We start from the raw sequence: 14,006 nt of genomic DNA on the forward strand, positions 1-14,006 counted from the left end.
TCTTCCATCCCTACTCTCTAATTTCTCCAATTTCAAATGAATTATAGACATGCTGGAGCTACGCGGATCATTTGTTAAAGATTAAATTTTATGAAAATAAATGAAATTCTATTCTCTATTCTATTTCAAATGGCGAATGAGAGAATCATCGGGAAACCAAGAAGAAATGCTTAGATATAAATGTGGGCTTTCTACGTGCACAAAACAGTAGGAAGATAGCGAATGGTTTTTGCTACTGTTTCGATCTGTGAGAAGAATTAAATACGCCCTTCGACGTTTTTCATTAAAATGCGGTTCAAAAATACCACTTCTCATCAGGCCTGGCGAAGGAAATGACAAACCTCTAGGAAGTAGGTCATACCTTTGTACATGTACATCTCCAGCGAATTATAAATGGAAATGTAAGTTCATTTTCGTATGAAAATAAACTTCCAAATCATTTCATCACCAAACATGCTATCACATGCGGGAATGTGGTGGGCTACCACTAAAGCTGGATTTTAACGAACGTAATACAAGTACAAGTAGGAAGATGTTGTACTCTCATGAAAATATTAAGATCAAGTGAAGTAAAAGATTCGACGAATCAAAAATATGGCAACGTTGAGTTGCGCGGCCCTCATTTCCCTTATTCCCTTATTTCAGTTGTAATCTATATTGTTACAATCGTGTTGAATAACGATATTGATTTTATCTGTTTTCAAATTTTAAAGGACGCACTTTGAGCAGATCGAAAAACGCAATCGACAAGATTGATTCTTTAAAAAAAAAACATTCTACCAAAAATGGACCTATGAACCTATGGACCTACACTCTTAGGTAAAACCATTAAATCCTAGAATTGAAAACCTCTTTCCACAATGTTTTTTGGACTATGTGCAGCTAGTGTGGGAGGTGATTGAAACCTGAAAAAGTTCGCTTTTCTTTCAAAAATTTCTCCCATTGACGTGAGACATGGTTTCATTAGAAAGCTGAGGTTATGAGGATACGGGGAAAGCATGGTATTATTGGGTTTGGAACTCATCTACTCTGAGATATAACTAGTTGAAATAATCTTAAAATTTGACTACATCGGTGAACTTCTAAGACAGCGGCAAATGTCAAAATACAGTGTCTCGTCAATACTAGCCTCATTGTAATGATCTATTATATTCCATTCTATTCTTACAGCGATTACAGCTCCTGATTTATTTAATTGCAATCAGCGTTTCATGACCGATCTAAAATCGCTCTTCAAATTTAAGCCTAAAATTGAATTTTCCTTAACTTCTTTTCGGTATTATTATTTCGGACTACTTATGAGAACAGTACTGTTGCTATATATAGAAAGCAACAAAAAAAATCTAAATATTTAATCCCTATAAATCATTGCCGTTCCGAATGTAGAAGTATATGTTCTATGACTTAGATGACTCCATTAATCAATATTTTAATATTTTGTGATCTCTAGCATCTAAGAAGACTGTTGATATTGGAAAGAAATTTGGATTAAATTTTCTCTTCTGCCTACAATTACGATTTCACTTTTTTTGTGCCTTTATCCTTCCTGGGATAAAAAAGAAAATTTTCTTCTGTTTATTGACCACGGCTTCGGCTCAGTTTCACAGTTATCGTCCACATTTTTTTTACTATGGTCATCCTTGTTACTCAAATTTTAACTGTCTTCAGTAATTGGATCATTGATTTATCATCTTTTACCCATTTGACCATTTTCGTTTCCAATAACTGTAAGTACTCCTTGGTGTCTAGAGCCTAAAATATGTGCATAACACATTCGTTCAAGTCGAATGTTTATTTTAGAGAGTGGTAGTTCACAAATGACTAACAAGCCTCTCGTATAAGGATTGTATAACATAGTGTAAATCAATTATTCCTAAATCCTACGTCTGTTTATGGAAGTGTTTTCGAAAAAATAAACACTAAACATCAAACCTAATTTAAACATGCATATAACCATTAATGTCATCATTAACTACCATTTAATATTCGTACCCCATTAACGATAATCATCATTAAATAAACACATGGATGAGATGCTGTACACTTTAAAGTCAATACAACACTCATTCCGTCTGAAGATGTTTATGCTGTTCAGCTCAATCCTTAACAAAATGCACGTCGCTTTTACAACATGGTTCAATCTTTTGATAATTATTTTTGATTACTGCGGGCAGGGTGGTGTTACTAGTCTATATCTTAAAAGTGACTATTTTATAGACAACGCAAACAGTTATAAGTGATGAGATCTTAATTGAAAACGTATATGGTTTGAAAACGTATATGGTAAGGCTAGAGAAGTAAATTAAACACCCAAATAAGCTCATCTTGAAACAAAAGAAGTAACAGGAGTTAATGAAGGAATGAAAAAAGACCATTGGTATGTTAAAATGAGTAAAATCAAAAATTTTATTAAATTAAATTTAAGTCAGGCATCCAGACATAAACCGTTGAGGACTATCTAAATTTTGATTTCGTTTTTTGATATAGAAGCGAAAATGTCCTCACTTAATCAATAATTGTAAAAAATACTTTACTCAGTGAAGTTCAATGTAACAATATGGATGGTAGACTTAACTCAAATAAACTTTTTATGTCTTATACATGGTGTCTTATACTTTTATCAGTAAACGCGTAAAGAGAGACGTTTTATTCACTGTATGGAACGGAAGGAACGTAACGAGAGAAGGTACTTTTATGAACAAATGAAAGAAATCCACAAAAAAATAAAAAACTTATTTGAAAAAAAGGAAATTTTCTTATTTGGAAATCGTTTTAGTTTGTACACCTAGCACAAAAACAGGAAACAAAAAATGTGTATCTTCATGTGCAACCACAACAACTCGAAATCGCGAGTGTAACTAAATTGAAGGCAAATTGACTTAGCCACGAGATAATTTATTGGGTCTTTTCCAACAGCAAATCAATTTTCGTTATTTTTAGAGTCATGATAAACGTTTTATAACTTTCCGTGCAGAGAGCAGTCATTTATATACCTGTTTTAATGGAGTGAAAGAAATGTATTAAAGGCTGTAGTTTATTGGATGACAAGGTGGACAAGGTTGACATTTGAAATGACTTTGATTTTGCTTGAAGTTTACTTTGTACTTGTAAGTAATTAGAACTTGTTGAGGAAATAATAATGGTCGTAAATTATGATGAATATTGATCAATCTTATTTCTAACTGGCGCGGCGCGGCGTTAATAATAAATGTAAATATGTTCCAGAATTATTGAAAATGCCGCCTGAAATTTTGTTTTTCTTGAGTGTCGTCTACATTTACATGCGTGGGCTAAGACAAAATACATTTGTTTTCCTTTACGCCTTAAAATCAATCTTTGTGGACAGTACCTCAGATTTCCGTCAGCTTATAAAGCAAACAAGGAAATTGAAAATAATCTAAAACTTTTCATTGGCGAAACGATAAAAGCTTTTTACGATCATTGTTTTCCTTTCACAATAAATTCTATTAATGTAATTTCAGCCCACACATCGCAAGATAACACCCTCGAAAAAGCACAACGAAAAACATGAAATAAGTCAAAACAGAAATCTGGATAGTTTTATAGGGAGAGTGAAATGTATTTGATATTACGTTTCATATGCCAAAAATATAAATTCAACCCCCGCAAATACATTTGTCAAAGACGATTTTTCCATGAGTTAAAGCCCATTGGATTTATCCAATATAAGAATGAATCGCTTCTCGCAATATATGTATAGTTTGTATATAAGAGAACTATATGTGTATAAATATTGTCGCGCTGCGTGTATACATTGTAAGTAATATCGTACATACTATATACTCAAATCAACGACAAAAAAAAACAGTTTTGTTGTACATCGAACTAATAAATCAAATTTTCGATAACAAATTTATGCTTACACTTATATGATGCGTGTATAAAATCATTGCTTTCTCGTTTCGCATATTTTTTTTATTGCTAGTTAATGTACGTGATTAAACAACATGCACATTAACACTACATATCTATGTAAATATTAAATATTTTCTCTTGTCCAAATGTCAACAGTTTCAAGTATTTAACCCTCTTAAGTAGAGATGAGCGGGCCGCCCGAAATACATCGGCCCGACCCGACCCGACCCGGCCCGATCGGGTTCGGGTCCGGGTTTTGAAAATTCATTCGGGCCGGGTCGGGTCGGGCTTTGAAAACAAAAATTCGGGCCGGCCCGACTTAGAAATACAAATTTAAATTAAGCCAATAAAAGCCTATAAAGCATGAAACACTAACTTATTTTATTATTTTACTTCGCGTATAAGATTATTGCAAAGCCTTTATGCGTAGAAAATGATTTTTCATTAAATTTCTTATAGTTAAAAAAAGTCGGGTCACGTCGGGCCGATGATTTTTTCGGGTCGGGTTGGGTCGGGCAGCGAAGAGAAAAGTCTCGGGTCGGGTCGGGCTCGGGTTCAAAAAATTGGATCGGGCCGGGTCGGGTCGGGTATTGAAAAAACGCCGGCCCGCTCATCTCTACTCTTAAGCACTACATTTTTATGGTCTTGTATTGGAATATTTTTCAGACATGTTTTAGTAGGTACTCAAATCGTGTGTGTATATACACACAGAGAACATGTGACGATGTAATTATTGCTTTCAAGATAATGTCGAGTGTACAGGAGGATTATTCCATTTCTTTACTCTTTTTTTTTTCTTTCGACATGACAATGCAGACCTGCACCGATTTTTTTGGGTAGATTTTTTGAAATTTTCGAATAATTTTTTGTGAGATTTAACAATTAAAGTTGTCATATCAATGTATTTTATCTCCTAACACTTGAGTGTGTGGCAGTACAAATGGAATAAAAAATTGCCACCCTTACGAAAAAAAAGGCCGCAAAGTAGGTTCTTTCCTTCACGGCAAAATTCATTTTCAATTTTAATTCTTCATACTGATGTTTGCAGATCTTCCTCTTACATGTCAGTGCAAACAGTTGTAGCCACAGTAAAATCATTTCATTTATTTCAAAAATATTAATTCCTATAACGATAAACCGTGTAGCTCCAGCATGTAAACAATTCTAAGCAGCTACACTCTTGGACAACGCATGTGTGTTCTCTAGTTTTAATTTCTTCCCCAACTTTCTATTTTGGTTTTGAACCATTTGACTATCCTTAAAATTGGATCCAATTTTTCTATTCCATCGTCAATGACGATATCAAATGCATTGAATCCAAATTCTCCCTCAAACACACTGTTGTGCGAAAACACAAATCTTTCTACTTACTCTACTCTACTCTACTTACGGAATAATTTCCGAGATTAATTTGCTAGCTGCATGAAATAACTTTTACTTCACATGGGGTCAGTCTAGCTAATATTCTTTCAACAAACATCCACCAGATCAGCAATATCTAAAATGTGGGGTTGATTAAATAAACTTTTCTTTGAGTTCATTGCATCGAGACAGTTATGCAATCTGATGGATGGTTACGATTCTCTTTGTATATTCATTCAGAGACGAAATATGTATCTTTAATGGCGGAATTTAGAGTTAAGATGTTGGAAATTGGCAAACAACTGCATATTATGTGTCATTGAAATGTTGTTGCAAATTAAGGACATATTTTATTTCGGAATAATTTATTTGCCATAAATTAATTGCCGCTTGAAAAAGACTAAAATTAATGCAAAAATGTTTCAAATCCGAAAAGTGTTGGAAAAATTGTAAAGTCCAATTTACGAGGAAATAAATCATAGTGACTTGACGTACAATTATGGATCTAATAGTCTGGTCTCATCGATTATGATTTGTATTTTATTGATTATCGCATTCTAAATTTTAGAACCAAAATTAAATCAAAAACAATTGTTGAAACCAATAAAAAACGATCATAAAAAGGAAGAGATGATCTAATTCCTCGTGAGAAACGATTTTTGATGTGAGATTCGACCTTTTGAATTATCGTACATTATGCAGTGTAAGATCCAGACCACATCAGGCAAAGATTAATCATATTTTTCAGCGATATAAGTAACTGATATATATTTGCAGTCTTTTTTACTATCCATTTCTGAATGTAGGCCTCCCGTTAAGGGGAATGTAGCCAAGAAACACCACGCGGGCAAGTGCGGATTGGTGAGTGTGGACCATATGCTTTACGTGAATTCCGAGCTACGCCTACAAGTTAGCAAGTCTTATAGGATTTTTATCTGGTGTTAATTGTATCTCCGCCTTAAGTTAGACTCAGATACTTGTATACAAAATTCATCGTGTATGGGTGACGTCATACATGTCATTCTTCTGTGTACAGTTCGTTGAGGTCACCAAACACCTCAACTACCCAAATTTTGAAGCTAGTGTACCCCTAGGAACGTTACTTTCATGACAAACTTTGAAAAAAAATCGTTTACAGAATTTGCCCTCTTAGGAAATGAACCTGGGTTTTCTCGGTGGAAGGCTTAGTACGTTACCACTAAGCCCAACCGTTACTTAAGCAACTGTAACTGTTTAAAAATAAAAAAACTCGGCGATTTTTGTCAAAATCATCAGAAAGACAATCCTTTCCTAAAAAAGTACTAAAATTCGTTGTAAATTCTCAAAAAATTCCTAAAATTTTAAGAAAATATTTGAAAATCAGAAAATACTAAGTAAATTAAGAAAAAAAATCGGGTAAAATCCTTCAGAACCCCGTTGATATTAACAAAAAATCATCAAAACAATTTGAGGATTTTTTTAAATCACCCTCGGGCGTAAATGGTCTTTTTTGCAACAAGTGACGAAAAGTAGGGCTTTCCATTGCCTTTATTGTGAAAAACGTTGTGTACAACCGAGTCATAAATGTTTTTTTTAGGCCCACGATGTGTATTGTCACACTCGGCCCTCGAATGATCACATCTAGTGCCTAAAAAAGCATTTATCACTCGGTTGTATAAATAACTATTTCATGCTAGAGATGCGAAAATCCTTATTTTGTCCACTATGTGAAGTGTTGTGAAAATGGCGTTTTGCTGTCATTCTGAAAGGGAAGAGGCGCCATTTTAAGTGAGAAAATAATCATTTTGCGGGTTCAGCCTTATTTAGTGAGAAAATGATCATTTTCTCATCTAAAATGGCTGAATACCAAAACACGTTATTTATTTTATTTTCTTCAAAGAAAAGTGGACAAAAATGTGGATTTTCGCAAAACGCAAGCATGAAAAACTGGGAGTAAGTAGGAAGTTTTACCTTGATCGAACTGCGGTCAGATGGAAGCGAAATGTACGATTTTCCACCCTTGGTTAACAAATAACTATTATACAATATACATTGTTTGAGACACATTTGGATAAATTTGAAACGACTTTTTGCACTCATATGCAAATAGTGCATAATTGACTGGGTACAAGTAGTATATTCTTGACGATTTGCACTCTGGTGACTTGAAAAATAAACTTATATCAAATATTACAGACGCGCTCATGACTACTGCTATCAAAATTCACATCTTTCAGATTCTTTTAACATCAGCCTAATCATTGTAAATGTAATAAATAAACTTGAGCTATGCCACACATTTTTTCTCGATATTTGAACCTTCTCCATTTACTTGAATCTTCATGCAATACACGTCGATAATTTTTTACCTTCCGTGTTTTATTCCGCTTTGCATTTATGCTGTCGATTACAGCATAGATCGATAAGCTCGTGCTCGTAAATTATTATATTTAATAAAATGAAAACGAGTAATGCTGGAAATGATCATAATTTTCGTTAGCACTATCAATTACTGAGTACCCGGTTGAAAATTGATCACCGGTATATAACTTTCTCCGTAGATCTTGCAATATAATGTTATCACAAAATGGTACGACGCATTCGAAAATATTTTATATTCAAATTTGTTTATCTTGACGAAATAGTTGAAATTACCTGTGCAATGCCTGTGCATCATGGTTCGTTATTTCCATTATTAATATTATAACAATCGTTGTACTGCGATCAGTACGAACCCATTTCGTCATTCATGCCGTTATATAAAAACTTGTAGATCGTACAATTATTATATCGGATTCTCTTTAATTGTGGCGTGCTGCTTGATGGTAGCAAAACAATGAATGAAATGTCCAAATTAGGAACATCAGATGCATCGGATGAGCTTGGAATATTAAAAAATCAGTGATTTAGATGCCGTTTTTTTGTTTGAAAAACTCAATGATTGATAACCAGTTCTGATTTCTGATACGTGTATTAATCTGTCGGTTTTTTTTTTGTGTTCTTGTACATATCAAATTTGATTGGAGAATATAACGTGTTCTCAGTGAAATATAAACGGCGATTAAAATAACAATAAACACGACCTGATAAAACAAACAAGTCTCGTGCATGTGGCGCATGCCACAGAGTAGAATATGAGATGGACTGAAAAGTGTAATAAACTCATGCATTCATCGGGTGTACTGTATAAGATTCCTGATCCCTGATAATTCGTTGACGACATCGCATATTTTGTGGTAACCGTTTCGATATTCTACTAAAAACTGATCTTCAGAAAGGTAAGAGCGAATATCTCTGACGTCTATATTTACTAAAATTGAAGTTATTGAGAAGGAGAATTGTGCTGGGCATTATGGCATTTAAAGTTGCGCAGGTGTAAAAGAATAGTTTACTGAGGGGAGTGGTGTGTTCCCACAATAAAACATAAACGAATTCGATTTTCATATTTCATTTATTAAATCGAACTTATCTCATTCGCTTTTACGATTTAATTCATTTGACCGCTCGATAACGACTAATTGATATAACGACAGGAAGAAAATAGAAAATTCCTAGAAGACCGAAGTTTTGCGTCCAGAGCGGAGCGAGAGCCGCGAGTCATATGAAGTGGAATTTCCTATTTTCTTGCAGAGGTGAATACAATGTTTTCATATGAGGTGTGATTAACCTGTACATACAAAAGGAAAAAAAAACATATATTTTCTTGCCCAAACTGTCATCAGGCGTTGCGTCAACAATAGTAGAATACTTCCTTGTTTGGAACATTTTATTTCCCCAAACGTAACGGATTCAACAGAACAGAACAAATCTTATATTAATCCGAAAATTATGCTACGTAAAGTTTGTCAGATCCTCTGAACATAATATGCATGACCTTTAGTGTTTATATACTTTGATTGAAAAGAGCCATATCATAGCAGTTATTTTATTACCTGAGATGTACGTACATTTTTAGCGATTTTCGGAATATATTTAAAGAGAAAGTTTACAAAAATCCTTAATCAATTTTTAGATTACACAGGTAGCAACCGTGCTTTTTTGAGTAGATTTAATCGACAAAATGGGATGGTTAATGCCGAAAAGACTTGATTGTACAATCGAAATCGACTAAACCATATAGAGGAACTGGTCAAAGAACTTAAAAAATAATTATCGGTCGATCTAAAACTTGAGATTTACTAACAAATGGTTAGTAACCATTCCTTCAATATTCGACGAAACATTAATTTAAATGCTTAAAACCGGCTTATAGAATAAAGAATAGAGATCAGGAACGGCGCTGAGTGTAAGCGATCCCGCTGAGGCTAATTCTGATCTTTATTATTTTTGGTTCTACTTTAAACAGAATTATCCCTATCGCACTGAGATTAAGGTACATAACACTTAAATAATGCCGTATATGGTTTTCAAGGTTTTCAGCTGACGAGGATAGTCAATGAACTCTGGACAATGTTATGTTATATTGTTGATTATGACAAAATGTTGACGTGACAGATTTTCTATCAAACACTAGAAGATATTTTGCATTTTATTGATTTTGTTGCGACACGCTTGCCATTTCTTAAACATTTAAAAAAACAAGGCATCAGAACAGTCGGAGCGTTTGCTGCGACTTAGCCCCGTACGACCCGTAATCCTATTTCGTCCGTAACCATAATACGTCCGTAGCCGTAATACGCCCGGAACCCTAATACGTCTACAACCCTCTAATGCGTCTGTTACCAAAATGCAAGTCAAGTTGGGCATGATCAAATTTACTGAAACTGTTCATTTTTAAAATTGCGCATAGCGCAATTACGAAAGCCCGTACGAAGTACCTCTCAAATACAACCAACAATTTACGACATTATTTTAGAAACCCAAAATTTTTTGCCAACTTTCCATTGGGTATTCAATTATCTCTCAAATGAAACAAAAACTAGCAAAATCGGATGAGATTTACTCGATTTATGTGCAAAAAACACTTAGGGCCAAGTAACGACCTTTGAGCCCTCCCAACAAGCCCGCGTTGCATCTTACCTAAAAACAATGTTCAGCAACTTTGTTGTACTCGTCAATACCTTTCATTTGATATATCACAAGCAGCTATTGCGTGCGTATTTCGGTAGATATCGTCGAAAGACTGAAAAACACCTATAGGGCCCTAGCTCTGGAAGGGCCGACCCTACCATGCCCATTTTCGAACTTGACCTTACTTTTGTCGATACCAATCGGGGAAAAAAAGAATTTTGAAAAAAGGTTGTGATTTGCTCAAGCTAGAGGGGTCACAGACGGACGGACGGACGGACGGACATTTTTTTTATTGCGGATTCGTCATCTATTAACATAACCAAATGCTTTGCCCTTACTGTCTGCTTCCAATTCGACGTGTTACAAACGGCATATTAATCTTATAAGCCCCCAGTACTTCGTACGGGGCTAAAAATGTTAAACATCCACGAGCGAGTCCATGAGTCGGTAATAAAACGACGCTTTTTCTCAATCATACGTCGTAGCGTTTAAGACCGGTCGTTAAAATGCACAGTTAAAAGCGTTTTAACTTCGACTCGTGGATGTCTCACTTTCAATTTAAAATTCAAAGCTGTAACTGGGTAATTAGAGTTTTACTCAGCAGGTTAAAGTTAACGATTTACAACTAATTGAACAGGGTAATTCTATTCTCGTGGAAGGGTTTCGGTCGGCTCTCGCAAGAGCTTTAGTTTTGATTGTAAAAAATTCTTTTGAAAAATCACCTTCAAAAGGGATTTCACTAATTGGTGTAAAGGAAATTTTTTTAAAAAAAATCATTAAATTGCAAAAAAGTGAAACTGTTTACGAAAGAGAAATGAATGACTATTTATTCGACACAAAGTGTATGTCGATTAATAATAGATTCAGCTCGAGAAAAAAATGATTTCGTTTGTTATACCACTTAATCAAGGTCGAATTCAAAGTGCCTTTACATTTGGAGTGTTAGTTTATACATATTAGAAAACACCAAAAAAAGACGTGTTACATAACACCACATCATGTGGTCCACATGTAAGTCAACAAAAATTAGTTGCGAAAACATCTTCCTATTCAAAAATTAATTGTACTACTTCATAAAAATCGCATAACCAAAGAATAATAATAATAATATTATAAAACAATTTCCATAATTCGAAAATAAATCTATCAAAATAATTGGTAATTTAAATTCAATATTACAATAAATTATCGGAATAAATTGAATCGTGTGTACCTATACTATTAAATTCATTTAATTTTGTGTTTATATATATATCGGATGAAGCCACTAGATATAGAAGAATTTTGACTTTTTCTGAGTTTAAAAAAAGAAACATTTTTTTATCATCGCATAAAAATAAAATAGATGCCATTAGACACATAACGATAATTGAATGGAATGCTATCAGAAAACTGGTTATTATGGGTGATATTAATTTTTCGTTGCATGAATTTTAATCGCGTGCTTTTCCAATTACATATATCTATACACACATTATAGGGCGAATAATTGAAGAGAAATTGCCAAAAGACGCAGAAGTAGAGGTGAAAGTATTGGACAATGTTTCAAATTTTCCAAAATGTTATGCCGTACTTCAAGGCCCCACCTGGTCCTATTCAAGTCAGGAAAAAAATTCTTGAAAATTTTGGTTGGTTACCTTTTTTTTGAAAATTAGCAACTTTTCCGAAAGATCGGTACTCTAAGAGTTCGCTGGACTTTCCAAAATTATCTAAAGGAGACAATATTGTTATAGTGGAATATTGAGAGTACTCATAACAATATTCCAGTGGAAAATCTTTCTTATTCGAAAAATAGTTTATCCGGGTCAAGAAGGTTCATGGGGTATCTAGACACAAAAACGTTTTGGAAAAAATGTAATATGCTTGAGTTGCGGACAATGAAGTATGAATAAAATTGTGAGTTCTGAGCAGGACCTATTTTAAGGGAATTAAATTCTCACAAATGTCCTACTTTTTCTCCTCTTTTGTGAAAAGACGATACATCAAAGTACCCCCGTTATCTTTACGGCATTTTTAATTGTTTTTCATAACTTTTCAAATCACCTTTCTACATAACCAAAATTCGGGAATGAATTCGCAGATTATGACAGACTTCTGTAGACTTGGCGACGTTCACCAAAGACGATATCTCTCGTTTATATTTATCATATTAATTGACGATGAGAAATAAATTTTAAAATCCGGAACAAATTTGATTATCTCTCTCCGAAGTAAAATTAGCATGACATGTATTTACAAACAATATAAACCAAGAACAAAAACTAGAGAATGTTTATGAAAAATTAATTATGATCGTGGAATTCGTTTCTGGATGTGAATATTTTTACATCAAGCGAGTCGTAACAGTATAGTCAATAATATTACGAAAATAGAATGTTGGATCGACTCGAGTTGTATTTCGTATTTAAACTTTTTCTTTTTTTTTAATAAACGTGATGCATTAATGTACACTTCTGTACTTTACAATACTGACGTCAACAAACTCTTAATTTTGAATTTGTTGGAGCTTTTATAATAAAATCATAGAAAAGGTATAAATAACGTCAGTCGGTACAAAAATGCTACACTCATATGTGTTTAGATCCACCTGAACCTTCCAGTCAATCAATTTTTAAGACATTCTTAAAATCGACTTTTCATCGGTTTCAAAATGGAACCACATCTTTGGCCAAATGATTAAAAATGTTTCACGGTTTTGAAGTCAATTTAAAGAATGTCTTAACCAAATCACTAAGTTTTATGATTCAAAATATGAAAATTGAGTTGAGACATAGGCACGGTGGGGCTGAACCACATTATTTTGAGACTTCCGTGAACATGGGGATATTGGCTTGGAAATGATTGGAGAATGGTTTTCGAGTGATTTGACAGCAAAATCAAAATAGTTTGGGGGGTAAGGGCCCTAACGAGGGTAGACCTAGCGTGTATATCTCGGCCACCACAAGTCGCAGAAAATCGAAGTTGGTGCTAAAATGTAGATATTAGTGCCCAATGACGAATGATATTTTCAAATTACACTTTTATTGAAAAGCCTGTCGTGCCAGACAAGTCGAATTTTCGATTTTTCGAGTTGTCTGGCACGACAGACCTTTTTATAAAAATTTTATTTCAAAATTTCATACGTCATTGGGCACTAATAGCTACATTTTGGCGGTGTCGGGGAATCTCGCACACGCGATCATAGTATGCGTCCTTTTACGACATGTAACGAAAAGTCATGACTGTGCGAGGTTCACCACTTAGAGGTAAATCTCGCACACCATGAATTTGTGTGGTGTGCGAGACTACCCTACCCCATTTTGGCACCAATTTCGATTTTCTACGACTTGTGGTAGCCGAGATACACGCTAGATCTACCCTCGTTAGGGCCCTTCCCACCCAAACGATTTTGATTTTGCGGTCAAATCACTCGAAAAACACTCTCCAATCATTTATAAGCCAATATCCTCATGTTCACGGAAGTCTCAAAATAATGTGGTTCAGCCCCACCGTGTAGGGTTTCTTGAAATTGACATTCAAGGAATATATTCTGCAAAAGCAAGACCATTTTTGGTCGTCTTGTTTTCCATAGAACGTGAGAATATACACCTTCTATTAGAAGAAGTTTTCGCAAAATTCCTCTTCTCGCTAAAGTGAGAAGTGAGCTGTAACAGAAGCACACTCAAAAGTATTGAAGATTCACTGATGACGTTGCTCAACGTAATACAGTTACGTAATGAATTACCTTACTGTTGTATGGTAGGAATTACTTATCGAACTCATCGTCAGTTTGGATCATA

General features: G+C 34.3%; 1 long non-coding RNA gene across 1 annotated transcript; it reads right to left on the reverse strand.

Annotated features, from left to right (window-relative positions):
- Nucleotides 1-13,113: 13,113 nt before the first annotated feature.
- On the reverse strand, nucleotides 13,114-13,713 carry LOC119073977. Its single transcript, XR_005087127.1, has 2 exons — nucleotides 13,516-13,713; nucleotides 13,114-13,367 (listed from the first exon to the last, which is right to left on the reverse strand). It is a non-coding gene; the product is annotated as an uncharacterized LOC119073977 (long non-coding RNA).
- Nucleotides 13,714-14,006: the final 293 nt, after the last annotated feature.

This window comes from Bradysia coprophila, unplaced genomic scaffold, assembly GCF_014529535.1.
Source record: "Bradysia coprophila strain Holo2 unplaced genomic scaffold, BU_Bcop_v1 contig_138, whole genome shotgun sequence".
Taxonomy (NCBI): domain Eukaryota; kingdom Metazoa; phylum Arthropoda; class Insecta; order Diptera; family Sciaridae; genus Bradysia; species Bradysia coprophila.